Source organism: Hevea brasiliensis, chromosome 6, assembly GCF_030052815.1.
Source record: "Hevea brasiliensis isolate MT/VB/25A 57/8 chromosome 6, ASM3005281v1, whole genome shotgun sequence".
NCBI lineage: Eukaryota > Viridiplantae > Streptophyta > Magnoliopsida > Malpighiales > Euphorbiaceae > Hevea > Hevea brasiliensis.
Window position 1 is genome coordinate 14251875 of NC_079498.1, and position 18142 is coordinate 14270016.

Consider the following 18142-nt stretch of genomic DNA (forward strand, 5'->3'; position numbering starts at 1 on the left):
CTTCTAAGTGTTACAAGTGTAGTCAAGAGTGGCATATGGTAAGGAAATGTCCCAATATGGAAAAGGTGGTCCACAGCAGCATATAAGGTCAGGTAGTGTAGACCAATCAAAAGCAAGACAGGCTCCTGTGGTTCCTTCTTAAGGTAGAGGATAAGGGAGAGGAAGAAGAGCTTTTTCCTCCATAGTAGGTTCACGAGGGAGGGGTTTGATAGCACCGGTTTGAATCTTTACCATGACATAATAGGAAGTAAATACCTTTAATACTGTGATGTCAGGAACACATAACATAAGAAGTTTCAATGTGCATGCCTTGAGTGATCCGAGTGCTTCTCACTTTTTTGTTACTTCTAATATAATCCTAAAGTTAGGATTGATGGTATCTAGTTTAGGTTATCCTCTGCTTGTTAGTGGACCCAAGTGTGACCCTCTAGTGACAGAGATGATTTATTACTCTTGTCCAGTTATGGGTGAGGACAAATGTTTTTCAACTGACCTAGTGATTCTAAAATTGATTGATTTTGATGTCATTCTAGGGATGGATTGGCTCTTAGCTAATTATGCTACCTTAGACTATAGGAACAAGGTAGTGAAGTTTAGGGGACAAGATGGGTCAAAAGTAGTGTTTCAAGGAGATCAGGTGTCGCCTATAAAAGTGATGATCTTAGCCATGCAGGCTAGGAAGATGCTCAGGAAAGGAAGTAGGAGATTTATAGCCCATGTCAAAGAAATGGTAGTAAACCAAAGTGGACCAAAGTTAGTTCTTATGGTAAGAGAGTTTATAGATGTTTTCCCAAAGAAACTACCTAGATTGCCACCTGAGAAGGAGGTAGATTTTAAGATTGATCTAGTACCTTGTACTAGACCTATATATATTCCTTCTTACAAGATAGGCCCTGCAAAGCTGAATGATTTAAAGGAAAAAATGTAGGATCTGGTAGACAAGGGATTCATCAGGCTGAGTACTAATCCATGGGTTGCTCCGATATTGTTTGTAAAGAAGAATGATGGTTTCCTGAGGCTGTGCATAGACTACAAGCAATTGAACAAAGTGACTATAAAGAACAAGTATCCTTTGCCTTGTATTGATGATTTGTTTGATCAGCTAGTACGAACTAGTTATTTCTCTAAGATAGACTTAAGGTCCGGATATCACCAGTTGAGAATCAAGGAGACAAACATTTTGAAGACTGCTTTCTAGACTAGATACAAGCATTATGAGTTTTTAGTGATAAAGTTCGAGTTAACCAATGCCCTAGCTGCATTTATGGATCTCATAAATAGGATATCTAGACCTTACCTAGATTGCTTCATGATCGTCTTCATTGATGACATCTTAGTGTATTTCAGAAATCTCAAAAAACATGCACAACATCTAAGAATGGTCCTTCAAACCCTTAAGAAGTATCAGTTGTATGCTAAATTTTCAAAGTGTGAGTTCTAATAGTATATCTTTCTTGGAACATATGTGTTAGAAAATGGTATTGAAGTAGATCCCAAAAAAGTAGAAGCAGTAACAGATTGGCCAAGGCCAATCACAGTGACTGAGATTAAGAGCTTCCTAGGATTGACTGGCTATTATAAGAGATTTGTACCCAATTTCTCTAAGATAACTGCCCCTATAACCAGGTTGACTTAAAAGAATATAAAGTTTAAATGAATAAATAAGTGTGAAAAAAGTTTTTAGAAGCTCAAGGAATGCTTGGTGACAATACCAATTCTGGCTTTACCTTCGGGTAATGAAGATTTCAAAGTGTTTTGTGATGCTTGGAGAGTAGGTTTGGGATTTTTTCTCATGTAGAATGGTAACGTAATAGCTTATGTTTTGAGGCAATTGAAGAAGCATGAGTTAACTATCCCACCCATAACCTAGAAATGACAGCTGTAGTTTTTGCCCTAAAGATGTGGAGATACTATCTGTATAGGGCTAAGTGTGAAATCTTCACAAACCATAAAAGTCTCAAGTACATTATCAACCAAAAAGAGTTGAACCTCAGGCAAAGAAAGTGGGTGGAACTACTAGGTGATTATGATTGTATAATCCAATACCATCCGAGTAAAGTAAATGTCATTGCAGATGCCCTCAGCCAGAAATCATTTGTAGTTTGGCTTACATATCGATGAAAGGTGACCCATCTTAAAAGAGCTACATGACTAATAGGAGAAGGGTTACAGTTAGAGTTGTCAGCAAAAGGTACCTAGATAGCCTAGATGAAAGTAGTACTAGTGTACTTGAGACAGGTGGTAGAGAAATAGCACAAAGATCCAAAATTGGTAAAAATAGCTAAAGTAATACAAAAGGGTACAAACCGTAAGTTCTAATTTGATGGAAAAGGAGTTTTGAGGTATGGTAGTAGATTATGTGTACCAGATGATATCAAACTCAAGGGAGATATTATGAGAGAAGCTCATAATACGATGTACACTGTACATCCTAAAGCCACTAAGATGTATTAAGATTTGAAGAAGATGTATTAGTGGCATTCTATGAAGAAGGAGATTTTACAGTTCATATTTGGTGTAAAATTTGTCAAAGAGTGAAAAAAAGCATAAAAAATTGACAGGAATGCTTAACCCACTATTCATTCCAAAATGGAAATGGGAAAATGTGGCCATGGACTTTGTTGTAAGGTTGCCTGTAGCCTTTAATAGACATGACTCTATTTGGGTGATAATGGACAGGTTGACCATGACCGCTCACTTCATTCTTGTGAGAGTTAATTATTCTATGAATAAGTTGGCTCAAGTGTATGTGGCAGAGATAGTAAGGTTATATGGATCTCTAATGACAGTAGTTTCTGATAAAAGACCACAATTCACCCCAGGTTTTGGTATTATCTTCAGAATGAGATGGGCACTAGACTGGATTTCAGCACGGTTTTCCATCCTCAGACAGATGGTTAGTTAGAAAGAATCATATAGACTTTGGAGGATATGCTAAGAATGTGTGTGCTCGACTTTGGAGGATCATGGAAGAAGTATCTACTTTTAGTTTAGTTTGCATACAACAATAGCTATCACTCTAGTATTGGAATGGCTCCACATGAAGCTCTGTATAGGAGGAAATGCAGGTCTCCTGTGTGCTAGGAAGAAGTTGGTGAGAGAGTTTTGGTAGGTACTGAGTTGGTGGAAATCACCAATTAGGCGATGCTATTAATCAAGCCAAGGTTAAAGATAACAGCCAGTAGGCAGAATAGTTACGCAGATCTCGACAGAAAGGATGTGGTTTTTTAGGTAGGGGACATGGTAATTCTCATGGTATCTCCAATGAAGTGTGTTATCCGATTTGGGAAAAAAGGTAAACTAGCTCCATGATATATTAGACCCTATGAAGTGTTACAGAAGGTCAGGAATATATCTTACAAGCTAGCTTTGCCACCAGAAATGGAAAGGATCCATCTAGTTTTTCATGTTTTTATTTTAAGAAAGTTTGTGTCAAATTTGAACAAGGTAATTGGTGAACCTAACATGGAAATTTTAGAGGATATTTCTTTTGTCGAATAACCTATTAGGATTGTCGGTGCACAAATCAGGAGTTTGAGAAACGGAGAGATACCTATGGTTAAAGTCTTGTGGAATCACCATAATATAGAAGAATGCATGTGGGAGACCTGTGATTCCATGTTACAATAATATCCTCATCTGTTTTAGGTATGTCATGCTATGTTTGATATGATGGTTTATATTTGATGTTTTCTATATTTGTTATGGTTGATGTTTGTTTTAACATTCGAGGATGAATATTCCTCAGGGGGGAAATGTAACACCCACTACTTACCCAATATTGGAATTCTTGTTGTGGATGAAAAATTCTCATGAAACCTAGGGTTTCACAGCTGAGGGAAATAGCATAAAGTTCCATATGTATGATATGTGTGTTAAAAATGCATTTTAAGAATGAAAAATGTTTTAATTATTTTGATCGAGAAAAGATTTAAGTGTTGTTTTTGGGCAAAAAAAACTTCAACAGCCAAAGGTTGAAATTTCAACAGTCGAAGTCCTTTTTACTATTAAAATGTCCTTATGGACAAAATAGACTACGGCAAGCTTTCGACAGTTGAAAGTCCCATCGACAGCGGGGTATAAATAACTCTTTTTGTTTCATTTTTCAAAGAAAGTAAAAGTATGCAAAGAAGACCAAGTTGAAGTTTTCTTTGCTAAATTTATGTTTTGGGAGCTTGGATGCTTAGATGTTATTGGGAAACTCAAAGATCAATAGTAAATTGAAGTTTCTCTACCATCTCCATCACTCTCAAATTCAAGGGAGAAAGGTGATTTCTCTTTTCTTCAGAACTTTGAAATGATTTCTGAGTATGTTTACATGAGTTAGTTAAATGGTCTAAATTGCATATAAGAAAATAATTGTTTTTGCTTTTTGAATGAAATTGAGATTTTGAAGGTTTTGCATGTTGATGATTTTGAAGAATCTTAGAGTGCATTTTAGGGTTTTAATTTAAGTTTAGAATGCATTTTATTATGATGGAATTCTGTTAGTTTTTAAATAAGATTATGTTTTTTGAATTCAATTGATGTTTTGAGTGAAGTTTAGGGAAAACTTAAATTTTAACTCCTTGTTTGATGCATGTGTGTTTCCTTGAGGTTTTTAAGTTGATAGAGGTTCTAGGTATGTGTTTTTTTGGTTGGATCATGTTTGGGAGCCTTGAGATGAGTTTTGAAGTTTTAGGTATAAGGATTCTATAGATTTTTGACTTGAAAATTTTAAAAATTTTTAGGTTCAGCTACCGAAAACCATTATTTTGGTAGCTGGAGTGACTACAATTCTTTGGAGATTTTCAAATTCAGTTGTCGAGACCTAGGACTTCAATAGCTACAATTGCCACTACCTAAATAGGGCATTTCAAGTTCAAGACTTCAGCAACCAAAGTTCTATACTTTGGCAGCTGAAGTTGGTTTTGCTAGCCTTATTTTCCTCTTTGTTCTAAGGCTCTAAAACTTGTTTTTATGATCCAAAAGGACCTAAAATAAGATGTTTAGTATATGTATAGAGTTTTGAGCTCTGAATAACTCTTTAGGGTCCGATGTTTATAGGATCAGACTTGAGAGACTTGGTAAGCTAAGGATCCAAGGATAGCTACCGTTTGTGATAGGTGGTTGATAGTTTATAAGAGGTGAGTAGCACTAACCCTACTGAATGAAAATTTATTTAATTGAAATCATGATCATCCACATGCATCATTTGATTTTTTATTAGGATGTACATATCTAGAACACGAATATATTGCATTTTTGCATAATTACTGTTGACGTAGATGGACATTGGATGACCAATTAGTTTCCCCCATTATACAATTATTTTATATGTTTATGTTCATTCATGATATGAAGTGGTAAAACCAAGTGAGGCCTAATAAGCCCCTGGCCCACTATTTATTAAGCGAAAGTTTTAAGGAGTCTTTATACGAGCCGGACGCATTAGATTTAGGAAATCAATGGTGATAAGTCTATCTTTTGTGAAATATTTGTGATTTGGAAAAAATTCATGTGATTGATGCACTGCATATATATAAAATGAATAATTTATTCTTGGTTAGTTTGCTCATTGAGCTCTTTGAAGCTTGCCCTATTCCCTTAACCCCAGATGCAGAGTTGTAGGGATAGAGGTGTCTTCTGGAAGAGCTAGCAACAGGAGGAGCTTTAGCAAGTATTATTTATATTAACTATATAGAATGGATATGTAAATATTGATGGTTAGATACCATGCTTGGTCATAAAGAATTGTACTATGTATCATTTTAAGTTAAGATATATATGTATGTTTGCCTTAACCTATAAGCACACTCATTAACTTTCATGAATGTACAAAAGGAGTACATTTTAGTAGTTATGTATGATATGGAAGGGTTCAAATTCTGAACCATTTCAAAAGAAAATGAGCTATGTTTCTATATAGATGCTAAAGTGTGCTTGATTATGAATTACTAAAGTTTTGGTATATGTATGGAATGAGCTTATGATTAACAGGTTTTAGGCTTGTTACGGGTTCCAGCAACTTTAAGCTGACTCGATCCTTAACGCCAGTAGCGGCTCCTGGTTGGGTTGTTATAGGTATTTGGAGCTTGAAAATCCCTCCAAAAATCAAATTGTTTATTTGGAGAGCTTGTACAAATTCCTTGGCTACAGGGGTTAATTTGTGTAGACTTAATTGTGCAACTTCCTCCATCTGCCCCTTATGTCATAGTGCTAAAGAAACTATAGAACACTTGCCTTTTTTTTATTTTTTTGTGAGCATGCAAAGGTAGTATGGTTTGGCTCTTACCTAGGCTTCTGCCTAAGGGAAGAGGGTTTTGTGTCATTTGCTGTGTGGTGGCAATCCATTCAGGACCTCTTTCATGGTAATGATAGTAAGGAAATGATTCTAGCTACTTTTGTATCTTGGATATCTGGAAATCTCAAAATAATGCTATTTTCAGTAATATTGTGTGTCGCAAGGGTTTTGCGGTCACCAGACAATTCTCACCGAAGTGGAAAAAGTAAGGAATCGCCACTTTAATTTTGAGAGAAATTAAAGAAAACCATTTGTAAAAGTAAAGTTTATAGAAACAACTTCTAAGACAAAGATTCTAGGTTCGGGGTCCATACACGGGTGAGGAAGGTGTTAGGCACTCCACCTCGTCCCCTAATGAGAGCAAGCAGATTTAACGATGTACTCTTTATAATTTAATATCGATAATTTTGGGGTTAAAATCATAATGTTGGTCCCTTATATTGATAACAGGAACATTCAATATTTCATCATTTTGGGCTACCCAAGAACACGAATATATGGGATGACCCTACAGTGAATTAATGTTGTGTCTGTTTAATTTGTTAAGTATTTGTTAAGTTCCTCCCTCCTCAAATTAGGACTCTAATTATGAAGAGGTGTCATTCAGTCCCTAAAGATTCATAACAAGCGAGGAGGACTCTCGGCTCACACATTATGTAACTCATCATTGGTATTCAAATAACTGAGGGTGCGGTGTGTGTAAAGGATATACAAGAATCGACATAGGTATAGATTTTCATTCCTTTGAAATAGGACTCTAATTCAAAAGGGATGTGTTAATTAAAACCTAAAGAATTCCCTTCATCAATGAGGACTCTCAGTTAATAAAGGGAGGTTTCATCATCGGCATGATTATATATAAAATCTTTACCTACATCGTTTCCTGTTAAACTGTTTAATATCTCATAATAATGGTATATTATGTAACTAAACTGAACTGAAGGGGGGACTCCTCTTTAGTAATATGAGGACCTTAAGAAGGACTCTCCATCAGGTCTTAATATAAGATCTGTGGTTCTTGGAAGGACTCTCCCGCAAACCAATTATTAGAACATGTGATAAATTTTATTTTTAATAAAAAGTGTTGGGATTATCAAGGAAAGGACTCTCTCCCGATCTCTCCAATTTTATACAAAATGGTTTTATTAGATGTGTAACTATGGGAATCCAAGAAAGGACTCTCTCTCGATCTCTCTAATTTAACACCAGAGAATTTTTTAAAAGGCACAGGAATCTCAGGAAATGACTCTCTCCCGATCCCCTTATTTTAACACCAGATAATTTTTATAAAATATTAACTACTGGAATTTTGGGAAAGGACTCTCTTTTGATCTTTCTTATTTAATACAAGAGAATTTTAGGAGCTACGGGAATTTTAGGAAAGGACTTTCTCCCAATCCCTCGATTTTACATTGAACAATTTTTGAAGATTACAGGAATCTGAGAAAAAGACTCTCTCCCGATCCCTCTATTTTAAAAAGTCACAGATATTGAGTCGAACTCTTTATCGATCCCCTTCTAGAGAGTCAGAGTAGTGTATTGCGCGCATAATTTCTCGATCTCTTTATTATCCGAACTCTTTTGATTTTCGCTCTCATAACTTATGGTTCGAGCTCGTTTCGGTTTCTAATTTCATAACTTATTTGCATAAGCCCGTCTCGGTTTTCAATCTCATAACTTATGAGCTCGTTTTGATTTCTGGTCTTCTGTTAATAACCTGAACCCTTTCACATCTACCCAAACTACATCTATTTACCCTAATTATTTTCCCCTTTAACCAGATCAGAACTCTCAATGTCATTACTTCCATCCATACTCCATACAGTACTTATGAAATCCCTATAACTTTCATATCACCCGAACTTTTATTCTCATATAAAAAAAGAAGATGAAAATAAGGATAAAGATAAAAATAAAATTCTTTGGGGCGATGCAGACGTCACAATAGAAAGCTGATGGTGATATTGGTGAGATGAGTTAAACTGATGCTATCCTATCCTAAAAGTTAAGTATGACATGGTATCTTAAAAGTTCTTACATCATAAACACAGATTAGCTATATCTAGAGAATGATAGGTTGAAGCACTTACTTGTGGAGAACTGAAGTGATGGGAAAGTCAATATTGATGTCCTGCAAAGCTGGAACTGCTAATACTGAGGTGACAAAATGACTTGAGCTACTGGAGATGGTGAAAACAAGGTCTTGGTAGCGAACTGAGATTGGGCCTTCGAGATAGCGTGCGAGTACTGAATATATGGAATTGCTATATTAGTAGCTTTGGTAATAAGATCTTTTAGAAAACTTGTTTTTAAATTCTCTAAAAAACTTAAGAGTTTCTAAATGAAAGCAACAAGGCTACAGCAATGTTTAAATTCAGAGTTTTCTCTTGACATAGCGATCCTTCCTCCTTCTATAATATTGCATGCTGGTATTTATAGGAAATAGGGGCTTCAAATAAAGGTTCAGGATTTTAGTAAGATGAGGTGGAGAATCTAAATTCAAAAGGACATAATCCAACGTCTTGGAATTAAAAAGAATCAAAATCAAAGGTTGGGATTTATTTTAGAATTTTTGTCCTTGATTCCCTAGTCCAATGGTCAGGGGTCTTGCCTTACAAAATAGATCCAAGAGCCAGAAATGAAAAATGTCAAATTGGTTATACTCTTTTAATCCCAAGGTCCCAAACTCATCCTTACAAGTGTTATCAATGGTGTAAATTGAGATGTACTGGGATGCTTTAACTGTTTCAGATCCGATGGTGAGGAGTTCGTCCATACAAATGGGATGGAAGGTAGGGATTAGATTGTACCACAAATTTTTTAACCAACTTCGGATCTGACAGTAGGGGAATTAGTCTTATCGATTAAGGGTCATGATTGAAAGTGATTTGATTCCCCAATCCTTCTGATCTTTTTTGGTCATTCCTTGGTCCACCCAATCTCTCATCATGGCCGTCGGTTTTAAGACCTCTTATTTCGATCTCTTAATCTGACTCTTTCCGTGTTCGATCTCTTCTCTCTTCCTGATCTCTTATTGTCCTTTCTTTGTATCTGACTGGTATCATTGAACTCTTAATAAAGAAGCATTAAATTCTTCAATTATTGATAAGCCACTTCGAGTTCTATATGCATTAAATGCCAAGGCCCTATATATATGCAAGAGAGAATTTTGTCATTTTCACACTCACACTCTTCCTTCTCTGGTGAATTTCCAAAGTGCTCCTTTTCTGATCCTTACTTTTTCGGTGAGAATTCTCATCATGACCACTACCTCGATCTTTTTCAAATAGCTTTCTTTGCCCATCGCCTGAAAATGGATGATACCAGTGATTAGAGAACTATGAGAACATCACCCGATGACGATGAGGGAACCAGACTAATTGATCGATCAGGGTCCAAAATGACTACTGAGATGATCTTTAATTGGTTTACTGGTCTGAGCCGCAAACCGATCTCAGACAAGGGGACTATTAATTTCAGTCTTGATATCGGTGATCGCCTCTAGAAGTTTATTTGGCTCCTAACCATGTTAGGGGTCCTGACTGTAGCTCAGTTCTAGTTGATGACATCAACGATGACACCGAGCTTCCCATAGTCTTTACCATAGTTAACGAGAGCTACCCTCACGATCTCCACGTATCTCTTGAATGGCATCTTGAGATCGAGAGAAGCTCGAACTGTGGGAGCGAGATAGGTAGAATGTAGGGTAGAGTAAGGGATATTTGCAATTACTGATCTTGAAAGATCGCCCAAATGATGCAATTTGATCTTTTGGAAATGAAATATACTTTTACTTATTAAAATTGACTTCATTTATTTTGCTTTTATTTTATCATTGCATTGATTATTTTTTCGATCTTTATTAACTTTATCCGATCTGATCCCTAATTGAATCCCAATTTCCACTGATCTCCTCCTTTCGAACTCTGTTACCATCCGCTCTATGGCCACTCTCTGTAACTAACCTTACTTGCCTGAGCTTCCTGCTTCTGGAATTTTCCTTTAACGCAAAATTGAAGTGACTGGGTTTCCGCTAACCGATGTGTCACGTAGAGCCTCATGAGCATTAATGCTCGAACTAGTATAAATAGGAGGGGGAGGAGGGGGGGGGGTGTGGGGTGTAACCATTTGTACACTTATGTTATTTTCGATTTTTCCAATCAATCAGACGCTCTCTCTCAGTTTTTGCATTTTTCGGTGTCGATTTATACTCTGGTAAGGGTCTTGATCTTTTTTTGGTCAAATTTATTGTTATTGTTCGAAAATGAGTGGCACTAAAGTTCAGAGAGTTGCGAGCCCCTCTTCCGTTCACTTTTCATGGACCTCGAAAGAAGGCGATGCGACTGGACCAAGTGGACGATCTGAACCCGTAATGGACATCATCCCTATATCTTGTCAGCTAGCCAGGTCGAAATAAGCACAAGCTTCGACCATGAGGAAAGAAAATCTACTTGTGGACAAACTATCGTCGGTACTCGAGGAAGTCAAACTCCAATCCATTAGCCAAGAATATAACCTCCGGATCGACTCTTTCGAGCTAATTAGATGCCATGAAGGTCTTCAAGCAGATCACTTCTTTGACAAAACCAATCGGATCATGGTATATGAAGAGCAATTAAAAGATTTCCCTTAGATGAATTTTATAAAGACATTCTGAATCTCTACCGAGTTAGTGTAGCTCAAATGCACCCAAATTCTTGGCAGACTATAGTGGCCTTCAGAGGTCTTTGCCGAGCTAGGAGACTTGAGCCCATAGTGAAGGATTTTGCTGAACTACACAGGCTTGCTCAGCGAAAAGACAATGAATATTAGTTTTTCTAATCCAAGTCAAACTACAGGCTCTTCATCGATCTCCCTTCCTCACTAAAGAACTGAAAAGATTGATTTTTCATACTGAGGAGTAAAAATCCTAAAGGCTTTGAGCGCGTCCCGTGTAATTAGAATTATTTGGTCCCCAAAGCACCAAAGAAGATCACTCTAAATAATGACAAGGATGCCATGGTAAAGGAACTGAAGAACCAGGTGATCACTCACAAATAATCATGTTCGGACGTAATTATGGCATAACTAAAATGGTGGATGATGCGAGTGATCGCCCGCGAAGACTACGAACTGCAACTCTTTAACCTTGGCCCCAGTAAAACCTGAACCTTAGGTCTTTGAGTCTTAGCAAACTCACTAACTTATTTTATGTGTAGGTATGGCTGAGGGAGAATCCGCTAAGGAGAGTCGCAAGCAAAAGAGGGAGCTCGCCTGAAAAGTGTTATAGATGAAAGAGGCCGCTGCTGCTACTTAGAGACAGGCCATGGTGGAAGTGCAGAGCTCTCTATTTCGACCTCAAGAATAGCTGACTTTAGAGGTAAAGGTCGTTACCTTGGAGCCTCCTATTCACCCCACTGAACCTCCTCCTCCACCTCTAGTCTCTTCAGATGCAAAGGGTGGTCCTTCTGGGCCAGTCGTCCTGGTAGCTCGACCTCTTTCCCGAGGCGCTCTTGTCCTACTTCAATCATTGGAGAGGAACCGCTCAGTTTGGGAAAATCCTGATCTGGCTAGGGTCTTAGGCACTTCAATCTGCTTCTAAGAAGATCAAACTCGAATGGCCCAGGATAGCATCGATGATCTCCTGACTTAGACAATGAGTTTGGGCTCAAAGGCGATTGCGAACCAACAAGTGATCAGAGAGAAGGCCCATCTCTTAAGGATGGAGATCATTAAGGTGGTCCAGGATGTAGCAGCTGCAAACATTCAGCTCTCAACAGTCAATGATCAGATCACTGACTTAGAAGGCCAGGTGAGGTCTTATGAAGAAAGGACAGCTCAACTTGAGCGGGAACTTGAAGACTCTCGTGCCTGCCGAGCAACCGATATAGCTCAATTTTCTAACGAGATTAAGGTCAAGGAGGAAGAGGCTCTAGTGAAAGAGGCTGGCGCTTATGTGAATGCTCACAGCGATCTCTTAGCTGAGTTAGTAAAGCTCTACCTTGAAGAAGACTTCACCTGGCTGGAGAAGCTCGCCCCGGGAGTTGAGGCTGAGAGTAAAAAGGAGCAAGAGAGAGAGGAGGAGTAGAACATTGAAAATGTAACTAAAGAGCAGGCCAAGGAAGACCCTCTTGCTGAATAATTTGTATATTTATTTCTTGAAATGAATTTTGGATTTTTTTTTTTTTGTGATCAATTCTTGATGAGATCGAAAAATATGAGTATTGAATCAACTCCCACTTGAACAGCTAAGCTCGAACACAGAACCTAAGATCGGTTGTTAATCATGAAATATAACCGCTTAAAGGGATCAGATAATATTAATCACAAGTGCGAGATCAGAAAGCCTTGTGATTGAAAATCAATTAAAACTTGAAAACACATAAAAATGATTTGAGATCGGGTCCTAACCTGAATTTGTTGAGTTCAGGACCGCTTATTTGGAGTTTGGTTAAAATATTAACTTGGTTAAATACTTGAACAATTCGAGTGAGATACCTAATCACAAAACGTCCCGAAATTAGAATCTTGAACATGAAGAGATCGAAAAACAAAAATATAAAATCAGATGGTCTGAAGATTAACCCAGACAAGTCGGGTAGACAGAGAGATCGAAAAACACTTAGTTTGAGCGTACATGAGATCGAATAAATTAGAAATTTATCATTTATCTAGGAGGTTACCGATTCAGAGAAAATGACCTGGGGTCAGGTAACTGGTTGAGATCGGAAAATACCTACAAGGGAGATTGACTGAATAGCTATCCTTAATTACATGAGCTATGACTTTGAAGATTGGCCAAAATATGGTGTCTACATTATGCCTGACCCTATGTCCACTCTTTGAAGAGTTCAGAACGGGGTTGATGAATTGCATCAAACAACTGTTCCACAACTTCATTCTATGCCTTTTGTTCCTTCTTTGAGATTTTAGATCCATCTAGTGTGGATTCCCCTAGATTCAAGTGTTCTCAAGATTAATGTAGATGATTCTTTTAACTCATCAAATTCAGAAGCAGGCTATGGCTTTTTAATCCAAAATTTAGAGGGTTTTATTATTTAAGGTTTTGCAGCCAAGTTTATGTGCAGTTCTCCTCTTGTGGCAGAAGGTGTTGGCCTTTGAGCAGCGATTCGGTTTGCTGCTAACAGGATTTGGGCACTTGTAGTGTTGAAACGAACTCTCTTCCTCTTAAGTCTCTTTTATCATCTCTTCTAGATTCTGTTCCTTAGAAAGTGGCAGTTATTATTGATGAGCTTAAGATGTTTTTTGTCTTCCTTGAATTGTTTGTCCATATAATGCTTTTATTCCTAGATCTGTAAATAAGTGTGCAGATTGGATAGATTGTTATGTCAAGAAAGGTCTGTTATTGCCTGGATAGATCTCTAATCTTCCAGATTAGCCAACTTAAGCTAAGGATATGTTGGATGTACCAGTTTGATGGTTTCTATGAATATCCTTTGTTGATAAAAAATAAAATAATAAAAAGCAATTTAAAAATTTCATATCAAAATAGGTTTAGAAAAAAAAAATCCAAATTCAAGGTTGTAATAACGGAAACAATCCAAAAAAGAAATTCTAACAATGCACGTTAGTATATTTTTGAAACACCTGGGTATACGTGTTTCACATTCTTTTGGGTCTGAGAAAAAAAAATTAATAATATCAAAATATAAAAATTGAGATGTGTTCTCATATATATATATATATATATATATATATATATATATATATATATATAACAGATTTTTTTAAATAAAGATCAATTATGAATTTATGTTATGTGTCCTTTAATATATATGTATATATAAATTCAAAAGTATATTGATAGATATATTTTATAGTAAATTAAATTTTATATGTAAAATTAGGATAAATTATATAGACAGTACTTTAATTTAGGGGTATACAATAATAAGATATTTAAATTTTAATTTATAATATAAAATTATAATATTTAATTTAAATAACATAAAATCTTCTTATGATTTTTAGTAGTTAGTTTTTAGTTTTTTTTTTTTGCTGATTTTATATGATTGATTAAAAATTTATATTTTCGCTTTGTTAAATTGACACTTAATAGAAAAAAAAATTGTTCTCTCTTCGCTCATAGTTTTTGACAATTCAAATTATAACTCAAAATTTACTTATCTTACAAATCTATGAAAAAATGATTTTTTTTTAATTTAATAAACAACAAGTTATTATAAATAATTTAAAAACAAGTTACTAAGAATTATATTAAGTTTTATATTATTTAAATTAAAAATTAAGCTATTTTATGATATAAATTAAAGTTCAAATATCTTAGTATCTGTATAATTGATTCATATAAATGAAGTTAAAAGAAAAGTCTGATTTAATTTGGCCATGCACAGCTGCTCCACATTAGACATAGTAATTGCAATTCTATCACTTTGAGGTGACCCAACGAAAGGCACTAAAATTCCCACTAAAAAAAAAAATTAAAGTCAAATCACACAATTTTTTTTTCCCCTAAGTGAGTCAAAACTGCACCAATGGAATCTGTCAAATATTTAATTAAATGAAAACCAAAACCATTGATTATCAATTCAAGAAAAATACTAAAAAAGTACACTAAACAAAGTGAAAAAAGATGCAAAAAGAATTCCACTTTATGCGGTTTGCAAGAAGCACTTGAATTTCAAGAATGTGAAAGTCCAATAATATAATTCTTTATTTAATTAATTGGTTATAATAAGATGTGAATAAGTTATCAAAGCTTCAAATACTTCCAACCAATGGTTGTGTTTCAAAATTTCAAATCCATATTAAAAATCATTAAAAAAATATTATAGCTTGTTATATGGATAATTTATTTATTTTTCTTTAATTAATAATTCAATAATAAAGTAATTATCTTGTAGCAATTTTAATTTTTATTTAAATTTAAATAAAATTTTCATTTATATAATGTAAGTTATTTTTAAAAATAAGGTTTGATTTTATTTTCACATAATAAGAGACAAAAACTCAGAGATTTATGAAAAAAATAATAGAATAGAAAATAAAAACAAATTTATAATAAAAGATATAGATAAAAAGATTATTAAAAAATATAAAAAAATATAATAAAAAAGAGTAATTACTGGTAAAAATACTTATCGGTGGCTAAAAAAGTGAGACGTCCTTTGTTTTCACCCAAAAAAAATCTGAATTAGGTTCTAATTAAACTCAATTTTTGGATCTAATTGGGTATTGGTAAAAAAAAAAAAATTGAACTTTTATCTTATTGAAAATGAGGTTCTAATTAAAAAAGGGAAAAGAAAAGAGAGAATGAAAGCAACATATTCCAATATGATTTAATATTTTTCAACAAATAAATTCATTTCATATCTTTTAATTGTAGGTTTATTTTGTACCTATTTTAATAGTTGGGTTTATTCTCATGATAAGGAACAAAAATAATTGTAAAATGACAATTAGCATGTTAGTCAAAGCTCAAAGATAATGAACAAATAGTTAGGTGTAAACAATATTCATTAGGTGTATATTATATTTTTCTATTTAAAAACTAATTATGTTATTCTTTTTATAAAAAATATTTCATTAATTAAAATAAAATAAAAAAAATAGGTATAAGTTAAAATGTTATATTGTTGCATAAATAAAATTAATTATTTATATAAAATTAATATAAAAGATTTAAAAAAATATAATAGAGTTGAAGAAGCATGTAAATTGGCGAATAAGTAAATTGCGTGCTCCACTCTTCCGACTCTACAATTTTTTAGTGCATACTATTAGAGAATCTCAAAATTTAGAACTTCCACAAAAAAATATCCGTACATCGTAAAATATTATTCTAAAAAACAAAATAATTCACTGATAAACACACATAAAACTTCCTTCTAAATAAGAGGACTAACCCCATCAAATTTAAGAAACACAACAAGATCTCACTAAGTAACATATATATTTAATATCTATCAACAATGATAGATATGAAAATTTATTCATTGAAGATGTATATAAACAATGATAAATCAAATAAAATACATCAAAAAAAGATAAAAAAAATAATATATATATATATATATTTTTATATATATTTATAAATTTATGCAACATTATATTATAAATAAATAAATAGAATTTTAATATTTTATAAATTATTAATTTTAAAATAAAATTAATAAAAATATTTTATAAAAATTATTAATTAAAATATATAAATTAAACGACTTTAAATATTATTTAAATAATAATAATTAAATTTAAAATAAATTTAAATAATTTAAAATAAATTTCAATTAAATATAAATATTAATGAAATTTAAATTTAAATAGAATGATATTCCTTACTCATACCATCCTAAACTAGGAACGAGATGCATAATATTAAAACTGGGAGGAAGCTTAAAGCGTACAAATGCAACAACCAACCCACCAAGCTCATGAAAAGAGACTTTGTGTCGCTTTCCTCTTTTTTTATTATAACTTTATTTTGCCGCTTTAGAATAATTAGGGAATAAAAATAAAAATGGTCAAAAAAGATTATCCGTCAATTCAATCAAGCTTTTGCTCCAATCCCATTTCCTCTTCTCCTACACGTCTCTTCTTTATTTTTGTTGCTCATTATCACCTACTCTTTGCTTCATCCTATCTGCCTACTCTTTACCAACCTTGAGATATAAAAAAAAAATAGAGTAATCTTAAATTCAAGTATTTTTAATTATTTATTTTAAAATAATTTACTTTTATATCAAGAAAAAAAAATCTTATTATGTAAATCAAATATTATTATCTCTATTGAATTTGAAAAAAAAAATGCCTACTATTTCAAATCAAACTCAAACTCTTTAATCCTTTCTATACTATAATTTAATAGTTTTCTTTCCTTTATAAAAATAATTAATTTATATATATATAATATCTTAAATCACTAAAATTTAACTATTTTATATGACTATTAAATTTTTAAAATATAAATTATTAATAAAAAATATATTCTTAAATATATGAATTTAAATGGAGTCAAATATTATTTATATACTAATAATAAGATTTGGGATGATTTTGAATAGTTTAAAATTAATTTTAATTTAATTTTGAATTTGAACCTGATGATCTTTATGATACTCTTATTATTTTTAAAACGATATGAATTAATTAAATTGATAAATAACTAGTCATTTTATTTACGTATTATGTGAATTATTAATTATATTATTTTTATTATGTAATTTAATATTTATTTTTTATATTTTTAAAATCATACTATAAATTTTATTAATAATAAAATTTTTAATTAATTATAATATTTTAAAATTAATAAATAACTTTTTAATAACAATGGATAAAATTTTATATTTAATAAAATATAAAAAATAATACTATTTAATTTCAAAATTTGAAATAAGTACATCAATAAATTATTTTCAATTATTTTTTAAAATTATATCAATAAAAGGATATATATATATATATATTTTTTTTTTTCTTTTTTTTTAACCTTAAAAATGACTTCATAAGAATATCCATTAAACTCAATAAGATTGCTTAAAATTTCGCAATGTGGTATAATTTTTTTTTTAATTTTTATTTCTACATTTTTTTATATAAAAATTTTGCTTATTATATTAAGTATTAAATTTTTATCTAAATATTTTCAAATTCTCAAATATTAAAATCTTATCTCATAAAAAAATAGTTGTCTAATTTTTTTACTACATTTATTACGAATTTTAAAATTTTTAACTTTACATTTTTGGGTATTATGAAACTCTAATCATTAAATTATATATTTTTGAAATTCAATTTTTTAATTAATTTTTTTTGGATTAAAAAAATTTATAAATTACTCTAAATATTTATGTTTTTTCCATTATTCATAATAAATAAATAAATAAATAAATAAAT